Below are 14513 nucleotides of genomic sequence, written 5' to 3'. Positions count from 1 at the left end.
AACTCCTCTGAGCTTGTGCTCCATGCTAGCCTTGCCCTCAAGTCCTGGTTACGTAGATTTCTCTCTTCCTGCTTGCACCACCTTACAGCCCCAAAAGCTGGAGAAGAGCTTTAGTATTGGCGATCTCTATAAACTCACAAGCCATCAGAGGACCTAAGGAGTTATCGTCCGATATCCCTCCTCTATGTACCTTTTCACGTCCTCGAAAGACTGATCTACGCCCGCGTCAACCTAATCATCGACCCGCTCCTTCCAAAAGAGCAAGCTGGGTTCCGGCGCGGAAGATCCACTGTCGATCAAGTCCAGGGATATCTAAAGAAGAAGATGCGAAGGCTTTTATTACGTCTGACAATAGAAGGGCTTTTGTTTATCGTAAAATGACAATTGCCACTGATAGAAGTCTAATGTAACAAACCTTGTTATGATAACCAGCATTGCCATTATGTAGCGGCGCGATGAGTAGCAATCCGCCCTGTTAAGTTAATAGCTTCATCCCGAGCACGGCAATGGCAGGGATAATCTGAGAACGAGGATGTGTTCCTTGATATAGCCTACTGCTGGTTTATTGCAGATAGAACACGACTTCAACCGGAATGACAAAACCGCCGAACTTAGGTCATCAATTGTTTACAACAGAACGCCCAGGGGCAAGGCTTTCATGTTTATTGCAGACTCCAGCTGCGGAGCGACGGTTGATAGTTTGCGTATAGCTTAGTCGCCCTAGCTGTTGGCTACTCTTCAGCAGAGTAGGCTACTGTGCGGTCTGTTCGTTGCCTCATTGCCATTAACCTTTGCTTTTCAATGTTTTTTTTGCAAGTTAACTTCCCAAAGGAGGGCCGTTTTTGGATTAAATTGAATCGGTACTACGACAGTTTATCGAAACGACACAGGGCCGTAGCCAGACCGCAGAGCAAGGGGGAGGCCGAAAAAATTTAAATGGGCAAAATCATTATAATTGTAGCTGTTGCTCTTGAATGTTGGAATTTTGCCAGGGGGGCGAGGCCCCCGGCTGGCTACGGGCCTGGAACGACAGTTAATCGAAAACCTAACCCTAACCCCCAACCTTTAACCCTTAACCAACCACTAACCCTACCCCTTAACCCCTAATTCTAGCCCCTTCGATGAATTGTCGTTCGATGAACTGCCTTTCGATAAACTGTCGTTCGATGAACTGTCTTTCGATAAACTGTCGTTCGATAAATTGTCGCGTCACGAATTGAATCAGTTACAACGTGTGATCTGCTTGTGCTATTTCGCCAGAAATCAATGATTTCAGGACTGCTCTCCATTCAGCGGCACCTAGTGAATGGAATAATTCCCCGGCAACAACACTTCAACAATCGGAAACCTTCACTCTGCTAATCTCGGTAACCGGCCTTGCGTCAAGAGCCTCCACAGTATGCGAATCTACCAGGAATAACCAAATCAAGACTTTGTTCGTCCGAGGATAAAGATTCAAAACCAACCAGTCCTACTCCAATAAACTAACAAAAGTAAAATCTTTAGAAAAATAGCAATACTTCGAACAAAAAATATATATAAATCGGAATGATGCAAGGGCAACATGGCAAACCATTAACTCGTTGTTGGTAAATAACAAGTCATCTCAAGCTACTGTTGGTTCTATTAACGTAAAAGGAACACAAATCTCTCAGCCAAAAATTATAGCCGATAACTTACTATTTCGGTAAAATTGGAAAACACTCGTTGGACAATGTTGAACCAGTGATAATTATGATTAATTAGGCTACCTGAACAATCTTCCATCTATTTCGAACCAACGGATGAAATTGGTCAATGAGTTACGTTTCTTTGGATAGGCTACTAATAAAGCGTCTGATTGTGATAATATATCACCATATTTTATCCGACCTGTATCAAGCATTATCGCACCTCATTTTGACAGCTTTGATCAACTATTCATTTACATATGGAATTTTCCCGGACAAACTAAAAGTTTCCAAAGTTATACCAGTTCATAAGTCTGGTAACACACAAGAGGTAACTAACTATCGATCCATTTTGTTGTAATCGTGTTTCTCTGCAGGGGTTCTTAACCAAGGGTGCGATACCTGTGCCTAGGCGGTGCCGGGATGCTGAATTATCAAAGTTTGTTATAATATGACGTAAGAAGCGAAGTTGTTTTACCAGGTTTTAACAAAAATTTCGAACTGTAGGCGACTATTACTTTTCAGCCAATCCAAGGAGGAGGTACGAGAACAGGTGGTAATTTCAAGGTGGGGCCAACAAGGAAAAGGTTAAGAACCGCTGCTCTAAAGTATTTGAAAAGCTCATAAACAGGTTTCCCGTTTTACTGATAAAAAATCTGTACTCAATCCTATGCAATATGGATTCTGTGCTCACCACTCTACAACACATGCCGCTCTTGATATCATCACCACTTAGGCTACTACGATTAAATGAAAACTAACAACTTTAGGCTACAAGGCTTGCTTTTTTGGATCTAAAAAACGCTTTCGATACTGTTTGCCATAAATGACTGTTGCGCAGACTTGATCACTATGGTATCCGGGGAGTAGCAAATGACCTTGTCTCGTCCTATTTGAATGGCCGTCAGCCCGTCAACAATATGTTGAGATTAACAATAACTGTTCCACACATCAGTTTATTGAGTACGGCGTTCCGCAGGGATCTACACTAGGTCCATTGCTATTCTTGTTATACATCAATGATTGTCCAATAGCATATCATCAATACTAAGGTTGTTTGCCGATGACACGTGTCTCATTGTCAAAGCTGAAAACTTAACTATGTTAGAAAACAAGTTCAATTCGGAACTAGCTAAGTTAATAGCTGGATAAATGCCAACAAGTTAACTATCAATGATTCTAAATCAAATTTATTAGTAATTCCGCCAAAAAAACTGCAGTAAGTTTGATAAAGTCCGTGTTCTCTTCTTCTTCAACAGATTGATCATGTTTGATCAGCTGTGATCTCTCTTATGAACTGCCTCCATTTTGTTCTGTCTTTTGTTTTTATTAGTGCTTCCGGCATGTTTTTTATTCCTGTAATTTGCTTGATATTGTCAAAATATTTCATTTTTTGTCGTCCTTTTGTTCGTTCGCCTTGCACCATCCCAGTTAACATTGAATTTTCCAACGAGTTGCTTCTTGCAATGTGTCCGAAATATCTCAATTTTCTAAGGTTAATGTTGTTTATCATTTATCGTTTATTTGTTGGGAAACAAATTCATGTGATACGTAATAGCTTTCTGTGACACCACATTTCAAAACTTTTTAACTTTTTAATGTCACGTTTTTTGCATGTCCAAATTTCACATCCATATGTGGCAATTGGGAAAACGAGAGTTCGCAGCAATCTTAATTTTGTGTTTTTACCAATTGATCTCTGTTTCCACACCGTTTTAAGTGATGTCACAGCTGTTTTTGCCATAGTAATTCGCCTTCTAATTTCCGCGCTATCATCATAAGTGTCAGTTATGACACTGCCGAAAGATAGCAGAAATTATTTACACTTTCAACAACATTACCACCAATGTATAAGCTTGGACAAATTTCATCTTTTTTACTTATGGCCATCACTTTTGTTTTTGTGGGATGTAATTGCAAACCATATTCTTCACTTCTTGACTTGATCCTATTCCAAAGTTCTTGCAGTTCCGTTACACTTCCACCGACCAACACTATGTCGTCAGCATATCGAAAGTTGGTTACCACTTTTCCTCCAATCTTCACTGAGCCATCAAAATTCTCCAAAACTTTTCTCATTATGTGTTCAGTATAAAGATTGAAAAGATATGGTGACAATATGCATCCCTGTCTGACACCTTTTCCAATGGAAAACCACTCGGTAAGGCCACTTCCAGTTCTTACTGCTGCTTTTTGAGCAGTATATAGGCTTCGGATTAAATTGATCATATGTGTAGGAAAGCCATAACCTTTCAGAATTGTCCACAATTGTTGGTGCTTCACTGAATCAAAAGCCTTTCGATAGTCTAGAAAACATAAATGAGTTGAAAGGTTCCGTTCTCTTCGTTTCTCTATCAGCATTTTAAGATTGAATATTGCGTCTTTTGTTCCTTTGCGGGGTCTATAACCAGCCTGTTCAGGAGCTAATTCGTGTTCAATTTTGTTTTCTAGTCTTTTTTTAATTATTGTTAACATTACCTTGCGGGCATGACTAATTAAAGCAATTGTTCGGTTGTTGCTGCATTCCGTTATATCGCCTTTTTTTGGTAATGGGACAAATATTGACTTTACCCAATCATCTGGCCAAATGTTGGTTTCCCATATTCTGATACAAAGTTTATGAATTGTTCTCACTGCATTTTCTCCAATATATTTCAATAGTTCGATGGGTATATCATCAGATCCTGGACTTTTTTGTTTTTAATAGTGTAGCATTTTCTACTTCACTCAGCAGTGGTCGTGGCTCTGTATCATTTTCATCTTTGCATTGTGTAATTGGATTTGTTTGTACATTATCGATAGGATCTTTTTCTTTGTATAATTCTTGGCAATATTCTTTCCATCTCTTTTTTACCTCCTCTTTCTGCCACAAAACTTCACCATCTTTACTTTTTATGTTGTCTAGCTTTGGTTTGAACTTATTGGTTATGCTTTTTACCGCTTGGTATAAATCACGACATGAGTTATTTGATGCGTGTTTTTCGATTTTACAACATTGTTGTTCTATATTGTCTCGTTTGTCTTTTCTCATGGCCTTTTGTACCTCTCTATTGAGCTGAACGTACTCTTGTCTGGCCTCTTCTGAATGGGAAATTTTTGCTTTCAATTTTTTCCTTTGTTTTATTTTCATTAATGTCTCTTCTTTAATCCAGTTGTTTCGTTTCCTGTTTTTCATCGGTAATGTGCTCTTGGCTGATTTTAAAATGGTTTCCTTTGTGTTATTCCAAAGCTCCTGAGGTGATGATTCTACGTCTATACCTAGTAACACCTCAAATTTGTTACTTGTTTCAATGGAATAATCTTCTGTCATATTGTCATAATCGAATAGAAGTGGGGGCAAAGAGTGTGTCATCTTTTGTAGCCGAAGCTTTAATGTTGCTTTTAGCAGTTGGTGGTCGGTACCACAGTCAGCTCCCGGATAGGTTTTTACTTTTTTAATGCTGCTTCTCCATTTTTGTGAGATCATGATATGATCAATTTGATTTCGTGTTTTTCCATCGGGTGATGTCCAGGTAGGCTATACAGTCGACGAGGATGCTGTGCAAATGTTGTGTTTGTTACTACAAGCTGGTTGTTTTCACAAAACTCTATTAGTTGTTCTCCTTGTGCATTCTGTTGACCAAGTCCATGGATTCCATGTGTACTTGATGCACAATTAACTTTTCCTATTTTTGAATTTGTGTCTCCCATAACTACTAAAATATCTCTTTTTGGAATTTTGTCCATTGTATCTTGTAATGAATCATAAAATTCTTCGATAACAGAATTTTCTGCTGATGTAGTCGGTGCATATATTTGTATAATTGTGATGTTGCAAGGCTTTGCTTTGATTCTTATCATTAAAACTCTGTCATTTACTGGGAGATATCCCATAAGACTGTTCGAAGTATTCCTTTCCAACAAAACACCAACACCATGCCAGTATCCATCTCCATCCTCCTTTCCCGAGTAAATAAGAAAATTATTATCAGCTGTTCTGAAAGTACCTTTCCCTTTCAATCTTGTTTCACTGAGCCCAAGTATTTTTATCTTTTGTTGTTCATTTATCACTAACTACTTTTAATTTTCCAGGTTGTATTAAGCTTCTTACGTTCCATGTTCCAAACATTAAATCTTTTCTTAGTCTCACACGTTCATCAGTTACATTTTCCGTGACTAGACTTCCAGAAGGATTTAATCTAGCCACATCATAAATGGCATGCTTTGCATCACCATGTAAACCAATTTCACCAGTGTGGATCTCTTCCCCAGTAGCTTTTACAGAGCTGGCCGACAGCCTGGGGGGCCTACTATCTGACCAACTAAAGTTTGTTTTCTTATTTATTTTGTTCATAATAGGAGATAGTCTGGAGGTATGAAAATTGTGGTGGTAGAGCCTCCAAAGTTCTTTCCACCATCGCAGTATCTCGCTAACTGAGATTTTTGATCTTTGTCGTTGTCCACATGTAGGGATCTTCCGCCAAACATCTTATTCTGACCTCATCGTTGAACTCATCTTGGAGCACTTCCGGTGAGACAAGAAATCCATCACCCTGCTGCCAGCAATTTCGACAATTTTTTCGAGTTGACTTCTTTAGATCCGCCCAGATCAGCATAGCAGGCTCTCCTCATGCAGGATTTAGCTGGGACGGTCTTGCTACACAGACAGAGGCTGAAGTTCCTTTCAACATGTCCTTTCGCCTGGGTTGTGAGGACCAGTAACCGACGAGAGGCTGTGTATTGCGCATCAGCCAGTAAAAGGTTCTACCTCTCCATAGCCCTTGAGCCCTTAAATTGGGAATAAATTGAAGCCGTTAAATTGGGAAAGCATTTTTCAAACTAACCACTCGGACTGCAAATCAACCTTTTTTATATTGATTGAACATCTGCAGACGTTGAATCAATGTAAAAAAACGGTTGATTTGCTGTCTGGCCACATACAACTTTATCTGTTTCCGATATAACGCTATAGCACAGTAGCCTACACGAATACTGCATTTTGTACGTTTATATAACGCTTTGACAAGTCCTTTCAGGACAGCGATGATAGTTGATCATGCTAAATATCTTGGAGTAACTATTGACCATCAACTTTCGTTTAAAATTAAACCCAACACCGATGACCTGAAATCGAAACTTGCTCGATCCGTCGGCTTCTTGTCTAAATTAAAATCTTTTATTTTTCCTAACACCACACTTCAGTTGTAGGCTATCACTCGCTTGTGCATCCCCATATACAATATGCAATAACAATGTGGGGTTCCATTTTAAAGACAAATGTCGACAAACTCCAAGCATTCCAATCTTCTTCTTCTTCTTCAATTGCCTTGCCTGAACCAGGCATCGACGGCCTCAGATGAATAATTAGACCAAATGTTCCTATTATATGTTGCATGGATAATTGTTTCTGTTTTGTCGTTAAATTGTTCCAGATGTGTTTGTCTTTGTCTGCCAGGTGCCCGCTTTCCAAAAATTTTACCAGTTAAAGAGAGATGCTCCAGCATTCCAATACAAAGCAATAAAAATCGTTGCGGGAAGTAGATGGTCGCATCACGTGACACCATATTTCGAACAACTAAATGTTCTTAAAATAAAACATTTGTGAAAAATCAAAACTGCAAAATCATTGTATAAATATGAAAACAATTCACCATTATGTACTTTTTCTAATTGTTTAAAAAAGGCAAAGAAATGTTTATTTTTGCAATAAGTTACTAGAAATGCAATTGACATATTTGGATAATTTTTATGTTTCTCAATGTGCTCATCTTCAAAACTTCAACGTAGCTTCAAATATAAAGGTGTAGAAATTTGGAACTCATTGGGAAAATGGAAATGAGGGGAAAATTCACCCCAAACTCATTTAAAAATCCTTTACTATCGTATTACCAGAGGTGGGTACCCGCTACTTTTAAAGTAGCGCGCTACCCGCTACTGCTACTTGGACCAAAATAGCGCGCGCTCCCCGCTACCAATTTACAAAAGTAGCGCGCTACCGCTACTCAAACCAAAGTAGCGCGCGCTACCGCTACTTCTTCCGCTACTTTTGTCTAAAATGACACTAGAAAACACTCGTCCCTAGTGACGCAAAAATGACCTTGAAAACGAATGTTCGCTGTCATTTTAACGTCGTTATAGAAAACACATTCTAAGCCTAAGGGAAATTTATTGTTCACATCTTTCCAAAACACAAGCATTTCAAAATGAGAGTCAATAATCCTGCCTGCTTTCACTTAAGCACATCTTTTCCAACAGAGAAAAGTCTCTCCACCGCAGCACTGGAAGGAATGGGGGTGTTGTATTTAATGAACAAATGTTTTAACTCGGTATTCAAAAAGCTCAAGGACTTGCTCCTGTCCGAAAAAAGGAGTCCACAATTGCTGCTTCCTTCTGCACCGACGCTTCACGGGATGGCGCCAACACACCAAAAAATTCATCTTCGGAGTCGTGACTGGTGTTGGTGTCACTCGTCTGGGTATCAACCTGGCTTGATGTCTCCCACAACAGTCAAATTACATCTGTCTTGACTTTTTCTCGGTGCGTCAGCATCATCCGTGGAAACGTAGTGCAGAAATTGTAGCCACAACGTCTTGAAGGAGGGGTGAAGACATGATGCCATAACGCATTTCATGTCGTTGAAGCACTTGTTAAATCGTTTCTTCACCCCTTCAAGGACTTTCACCTCCTCACAGGTCACAGGATCACTGATCTCGGTCAACTTCTTCGAGCAAATTGTAATGGTTGGAAGCAAGACTCCGTAATACCGTGGACTCAGAGATGTACGTATACGCCGCATACTTGCGGTGTAGACTTTTTGTTTACGCTAACGCTTACGGCCACATTTTTTTGGATAGTTTGCGCTTGAGGCTACGCCGTAAAGTTTTCGCGGTTTTTTAGCGCATAGCGTCAACGCATACTTTTTAATGTCTTTTTTTCGCTACAACACGCCAATACCTTCCAGCGCTGCAGTTGAAAGAATGTTTTCAATGGGAAAAGACATATTGGAATCAAAACACAGCAAAATGTCAGATGAACACTTTCAGATGCTTGTGTTTCTTCGTGGAAATTTAAAATAAAACTTGTTTGTTTCGAGTGGTTTATACCGCGTGAATGTTTGGCACCTAGCAAACAAAATGAGTTTACGCTAGTGTATGCGCTGACGCTGACGCCGCCAACTTTTTTTACAAGTTGTGTTGACGCATACGGCGTATGGTTTTTCGAACGTTTGCGTTAATGCTGACGGCGTCAATATTTTTTGTATGCGCGTACATCACTGCGTGGACTCGCCCATTGAGCCTTGAACTCGTTGAGCCTTGCTCGCCCTGGAGAATGTCTAAAGCCTGGCAGATAGTCTTCATCACACGGAGATATTCGCCGAAGAAGTTGACGTTAGCTAGAAAAGACTGAAACTTTGCAACCAAACCTATTATTTAGCTGCTTGACCACGTCAGTGCAGCGGCAGTGGCCGAGTGGCCGAGTGGTTAGCGCGTTGGGCTCGCAATCGAGAGCCTGCATGTTCGACTCCAGCCACCCGCACTTGCTGTTATTTCTCTGGGCAAGAAACTTTACGATAATTGCCTTTACGCAGTGATAGAAACTTTACCCAGTGATCGATTTCGAGTAATGGGTAGTACCAAATTTAAGTCATAAGTAGAGTAGACAACCGGAAACAGACATTGCCGTCGGCTGCAGCGTGGGTCAGGTGTACGTTGGAAAGCGTACACCCAGTGCCGGTCTTAGGGTATTTCGGGCCCTGTGCGGAATATGCTTTGCGGGTCCCAATGACAATGATCCAATTCAGTAGCGTAGCTAGGTATTTTGAAAGGGGAGGAGGGGAGTTGAAGGCCGGCTGGCGAAGCCTGACGGCGTGTTCTCCGAAGGTGACACCCGGAGGTCTGAGAGGCCTCCGCCAGAAGATTTGAAAAATTACTTTGAATTTGGTCACAGTGCAATGTTAACTATTTGGCACATGGTAAAATGTCGTGGGTGGCCTAAAAGCATGTAAGTTTGTAAAGATGGCCCGATGTGACAATCTCAGCACTTGCCCTAAAGCCTCAACTGACTTCAAGGACACCGCTAGGCTACTTGCTTGCTTGTGAATTTTAAAATTTCTGCATTTTTTGAGTAAATTGCGGGCCCCCTAATTTGCGGGCTCTGTGCGATCGCACGGTTTGTACACCCCAAAGACCGGTACTGCGTACACCGATGCATAGCGCTCAAGTCCGCTTTCCCGCAATGCAGGATAAAGATATGAAAAACAAACAAACAAACATGTGTTGCCAAAAAAAACAAGCATTTTTTTCAATTTAAATTAAAAAGTAGCTGATAGCGGGAGTGCGACTGGAAAAAAGTAGCGCCTCTCCCGCTATCGCTACTTTGGAAAAAAATAGCGCCGCTACTGCAGCCGCTACGCCAACTAAAATGTAGCGCCGATACCGCTACTTTTACCAAAAATGTAGCGGCGCTACATTTTTAAGCTTAAGTAGCCCTGTACTGCAAAAATCACGCGGGACTGCGGAAAAAATACTCAGTTTGTTTCATTGGTCCCACATCTCCCCTACAATTTTAGTTGTATAGCCCATACATATCTACGCAGTAGGCTACTGACCACTTGCGGTAGAAGTGAAGAGAAAGTGCTTGAAAGCAGTTTCACTCAAACAAGCAAGGAAAACTAAAGGAGTAAAAATAAGAAGCAGCCTATGAATCCTGAAATGAAGTTGGTATTTCTTAATGCCATGAACAATAGCAATGCATTCATCCAAGTTTTCTCCCTTAGTCTCTGCAGATTTTATGGTCAGAAATGATATGTATGTTAATGTAAAGCTGTATGCACACATAATATATGTAGGGGAGACCGGGGATAGTTCGGACGCGGGGATACCTCGGATAAGGCATTTGACGTCACAGTAGAGTATTGTTAAATCACGTTTACCAAAGCTTTGTGGCTCCATTACAAATCAGGATAAAGTTTGCAAGTATGTCTGGTTTTCTTAGAAAGTTGAGGCCGAAAAAGTAATTTTATCAGTGATATCAAGATTTTAAAATTGTACGTGTAAGGTCATAATTCCGTTGCAGTTAACCAAAACAAACTTTTTATTGATTGAGGTTGTAGTTAGAAAACAATACTCAGATAAGCAAGTGATGATTTTGACCAGCAGTTAATCAGGTAGCCATGTTTTCTTCATTTACCTGTAGTCACGTGGTCGGGGATACTTCGGACACAATAGCCGAAGTATCCCCGTGGAAAAAATCAAACTTGAACAAAATCTTATTTTCAGGTCTTTTGAATAATTTATTGGATTTTAAAGACGTATTGGTTCGGACATATAAAAGAAAAACAAATATTCTGTATTAACTGCCAAATCAACTCAAAACGCCTGCATAAAATTGCTGTCCGAGATGACCCCAGGCATGTCCGAAATTACCCCGGTACCGGGGTGACTTCGGACATTTGAGGACCGTAGAAATTATGCTTTTTATAAGCATTTCCGGTTTGCTGAAACAAACGATACTCCTACCCTTTTTTGGCAAAGCGTTAAGGTTTACAACAAAACAACATTTACGAACTTGCTGTGTAATTTAAAAAAAATATGGGCTGTTTTCAAAAAATTGTCCGAGCCATCCCCGGTCTCCCCTAATGCTATGTCGATAACGACTAGAACATCACACAACTCAGGCGAAAGAGAAAATTGAAAAAAGAAAACTAATCGGGAAAAGTAGTTACTTTTAGGGAAAAGACTAGAACAAAGGTGTGCAACCTTTATTAAAGGAGGGCCATATATAGGCTAAATATCTGGGTGAAACCGCGGGCCGCACGTTTATTTAACATAATGTGCTTTCTAGTAGTTGCAGGCACAAAAAAGTAGTTTATTTTTGTTATTGATCTTATGGCATGATTAGAGGTTATCTCCTTGCAGGAATATTAAGTTAAGACGCATAAATTTCTGAAGAAAACTGCTATTCAAATGTATTGTCACACCGTCTTTAAACGAGTTCAGTGAGAAATTTGAAGCTGGCTTCTTTTCCTGACGACTTTTTCCAAATTTACTTTAATGGAAGTGCTTGCAATTCGAAGTCCATTTTCCAAGTGATTGTCTGTCAGAACCGATCAATAGGGAGATTTTACGACGCCTATTTTAGAAAAAAATTGTTTGCACAAATACGTTGAGCTAAAAAGAGCCATTTTTGAAGCCATGAATTTTTTCAAATGTGAAAAGTCATCTTGGTTGAGATGTTTTCGGTAAAAATCAAAAAAATGATGACTTCTTTCCGCAGTTCGCAAATCGTTGCAACATGCAGCCTTTGCTTAACCAACGCACCTCGGAAAATACGGTAGGCACTTTAACATTACCCACTAGTCGAAAAGGTACGCAATCATGCGTGACATGTTCATTCGCGATTCAGCTGATTTCAGTCATGTGACTCGACACGTGATATTCTGATCGAAAATTTTTGATACAAAGAAATTGAACTGAATGCTTCACCACAACCACCGTTGCCTAATGGTTAGGGCAGAGGAGTAGTAGTTTCGACTTCGTGGGTTCGATTCCCACCCTCTGCTAATACTATTTTTTCTTCTGCAACTGAACTGAGTGCAAGAAGGATCTTAATGACTGCAATCAATGGAGTTTATAAGGAAAATTGTGACTAAAACACAAAGCAATATCACATTGAAAAGCAGGCACTCTTCGACGAGTGGGTGATGTAAAAGTGCCTACCGGAAAATACAGTGGATCTTTATGTGTTGTGTTGAGCTTATCCAAAAACTTTTGAAACTGACGATCGTTGAACCCTCGCGTTCGAATAAAATTTACTGCCACAATAACCGGGCTCAAGACTTGTTTAAACTTCAAGGGTTTTGCTCGTGAATGATACAATGAAAAATTGCTGTGTCATCATCGATTTTTCTCTCCATCAAGGCAGACTTCAAGAGACCTATAAATCCAATGCCAGTTCCGGACATGGATCGAACACCATCAGTTGCGATTCCGCATAAGCTGGACAAGTCCAATTCAAACTTGTCAAAAGCATCAATTACTTCAGTAAAGATGTCAGCACCAGTTGTCGTGCCCTTCATTGACTGTGGCGACAGAAGCTCTTCCCTTTCGTTCAAGTCTTTGTCCACTCATTTTGCAAATAAGGCCTACGGTGCTGTGTCCTTCTGGTTCGTACTTTCATCGATCGCAAAACTCCATGAAACAAAGTTCTTCACCTTATCCCTGAGAGTGTCACTAATATCACAGGCAAGATCACCGATACGCCTCGCCATCGTCTACCGTGACAGACTTATTTTCTCGAACTCACTCTTCATTTAAGGGCACATTTCTTCTGCGACATCGAAAAGACACTTCTTCACAAAATTACCGTCAGAATACGGCTTCATAGTTTGACCTATTCTCTGAGCAATTCTGTGCCTCTGATCTACTGATGTTCTAAATAATTAAATACAGTCGGATTAGCCATGGACGGTGGGAGATTTCTAAAATGATTAACAGAAGGTGCGAAATGTACAATGATCCACTCTACAATAAATTGTTTGCACGTACCAGACTAAACTAAATTATAAACACGTTTCGCGGGCCACACACAATTTAAAACTGGCACATCTTCGCGGGCGCACAATTTTTCTTCGCGGGCCGCATCTGGCCCGCGGGCCGCACGTTGCACACCCCTGACTTAACCCTTTGAAGACCAATGGTATACGGATGTACCATGAACTTAATTCAGCTCTGCGAGTTTTATCATTCAATCATTTTAATTCATTCAGTGCATTGTTAGCAGAATCCAAGTGAGACTTTGCGCTAATGCCGACACTGACATTGAGATTGACGAGATTGACGACAACGAGATTGACGTAGTGAAGTTTCCGTCTGCTGTTGAAGTGTTGTTGTTTGTAAATTATTCTATCCAATAGGTGCCGCTGAATAGAAAGCAGTCCTAAAAGTGCGTTGTTCAAGCCCGCTCATCCTTAGAGTCGAACTATCGTGTTTTATCTTGCAGTTTTTTCGTTCGTAAAAAATATAGAACCACAAAGAAACGTCAAGTTTCTGGGATTGACCTCAACAAAAGTTTCTTTTTCTCAATTGAAGAGTGGTTAACATTTGTCGTTTATGCGAAACTATTTTTATTTTTCGTTATATCCTCGTTCTCCCCGTTAGCTCAGTGGTTACACGCTCGACTCAAGATCACTTCTCTCGGGGTGTGCCGTGCGCTTGAGCAACGCATTTCAGGACTGCTTTTCATTCAGCGGCACATAGTGGATGGAATAATTCCCCGGCAACAATCAATCAATCAATCAATCATTTTATTTTTCGTCATTAACGCGTCCGGGACGAAAAAGATACTAACTACAAAAATCGATATAAACCTACCAGCACGTTAACGAACGGGAAAAGGTGGCAAAACCTTGAAAGGTTTAAAACGTGCCTGAATGAAAAATTATGTAGTAGGCTATATATATCAGTAGTTAGCACGGCCACAAAACCCAAAAAACAAATAGCAAAAAATAAAACAAAAACAGAGAGAAGCACACATGTAGTAATGAATGACAGCCTAATGAAAAGTGTTGTGGATTGAATTTGCCAGTTCCAATATTGATGTGGATGAGCAGTCATAATAATAATAATAGGATGGAGAAAGAAAACCGGACATAAAAGAAGCCCATCCTCAGGCAAAAGCCCGTTTCAATGTGGCCCAGGAGAGCAGGTGTTGAGCTCTTTCTACGGTTAGACTGCACATCACACAGTAGCCTAAGACGATTGAGGTTTGATATCCAGTTTAAGTTATTGTTTCTTGTCCTGGTAGGTGATGAAATGGATGAGCTGGTAGATGATGATGTTGATGATGGATGATGATGTCCTGATG

Source organism: Aplidium turbinatum, chromosome 17 (assembly GCF_918807975.1).
Source record: "Aplidium turbinatum chromosome 17, kaAplTurb1.1, whole genome shotgun sequence".
NCBI lineage: Eukaryota > Metazoa > Chordata > Ascidiacea > Aplousobranchia > Polyclinidae > Aplidium > Aplidium turbinatum.
The sequence above is the reverse complement of the archived record's forward strand: the minus strand, read 5'-3'. Positions refer to the sequence as shown.